Below are 1,959 nucleotides of genomic sequence, written 5' to 3'. Positions count from 1 at the left end.
TCCTAAACTCAATCAAGCGGAATTAAAGGATGACAACAAGGTATACCACCACCAACATCACGGAACCGAGTCCGGAATACAACAGAACAGTAAAGGGACAACCGAGATCGCTATAACCTCCCCCCTTAAAGAATTTTGTCCCCGAAATTAAACACAAGTTTTTCAAAAACAGGTTTTCTCCATTCTCAACAATGCTACAACAGTATTAAACAATCCGACCCATTACCGGTCGATCCCCTCTCTTTCAAGAGGCATTTCACATTACACATAACAATCTGCATTATCAACATGCATTCCTTTGAAATTTACGAATTTCAACTCATTTTCCATAATTCCATAATACATGCAACATTAACATCATGCCTGCATTTCCACAATACATTGAACATATGCAATGTTATAAAAAATTTCCATTAACCAAAACATTCACAATGTTTTACAACTTAAGATACATATAATGTTCTTAAAGTTCAACGATATTACAAAATTACCAATACATGGTTACACATCAACAAACAAGTCCGGATATTTCTCGCGGACTTCCAACTCACGTTCCCAAGTGGCTTCCTCCACTCCGTGATGTTTCCACAAAACCTTCACCAAAGGAATGGTCTTGCCACGCAGGACTTGATCCCGCCTATCCAAGACCCGAACCGGTCTCTCCTCATACGAGGCATCCTCATCTACCTCCAAGTCGGTCCAATCTAACACATGGGACGGATCCGGCTCATACTTCTGAAGCATACTCACATGAAACACGTCATGCATTCCGGACAACTGCGGCGGTAAAGCTAAACGATAAGTAACCTCGCCAACCCTCTCAAGGATCTCAAAGGGACCAATAAACTGAGGGGATAACTTCCCACTCTTCCCGAACCTCATCAAACCTTGCCTAGGTGATATTTTCAAGAAGACATGATCACCTACCTCAAACGCCAAAGGCCTCCTCCTATGGTCGGCATAACTCTTTTGGCGACTCTGGGCTGTAACAAGCCTCCTACGGATAAGCTCAACTTTCTCCGTCGTCTCCCTAACCAACTCCGGACCCAACAAAGGTGCATCACCCACCTCGGCCCAACACACTGAAGACCTACACGATCGGCCATACAAGGCCTCAAACGGTGCCATACTGATGCTAGACTGAAAACTGTTGTTGTAGGCAAACTCCACCAAGGGTAAGTGCCTCTCCCACGTCCCACTAAAGTCAAGGACACAACCTCGAAGTATATCCTCAAGGATCTGAATAGTACACTCGGAGTGCCCGCCAGTCTGAGGACGATAAGCCGTACTAAAGGTCAACCTAGTGCTCAAGGCACTCTGCAAACTCTGCCACAACCTAGCAGTAAAACGAGGATCTCTATCTGAGACGATCGTCACTGGGACCTCGTGCAATCTCACTATGTCCCGAATATACAAGTCGGTGAGATGATCTACCAAATCTCTCACGCGCATAGGAATGAAGTGCGCCGACTTAGTCAACCAGTCTACAACCACCCAAATTGCATCACTACCCCGCTGAGTCCTCGGAAGACCTACAATGAAGTCCATAGTGACATGCTCCCACTTCCACTCGGCAATAGGCAAGGGTTGCAACAAACCCGCTGGCCTCTGATGCTCGGCCTTCACTTGTTGACAAGTAAGGCACTTAGACACGAAAACAGCCACATCACTCTTCATACCACGCCACCAAAACTGGCGACCCAAATCCCGATACATCTTAGTGCCTCCCGGATGCACCGCAAGACGTGAATGATGAAACTCTCGGAGTACTTCCTCTCGGAAAGACTCCGGCACAAACAAACGGTCTCGGTATCTCACACTCAGGTCGGGATACACCGTCAAACCCTTCTCAACCTTCCCATTTGAGATCTTCTCTCGGAGGGATTCTACCTCAAGGTCACCTATCTGTGCTTCTAACACTCGGGTCACAAATGTAGGCTGCGCAACAACAGAGAACAA

This window comes from Camellia sinensis, chromosome 12 (genome assembly GCF_055761805.1).
Source record: "Camellia sinensis isolate YWXY chromosome 12, ASM5576180v1, whole genome shotgun sequence".
In the NCBI taxonomy this organism is placed as follows: domain Eukaryota; kingdom Viridiplantae; phylum Streptophyta; class Magnoliopsida; order Ericales; family Theaceae; genus Camellia; species Camellia sinensis.
Note: the sequence above shows the minus strand (reverse complement) of the source record.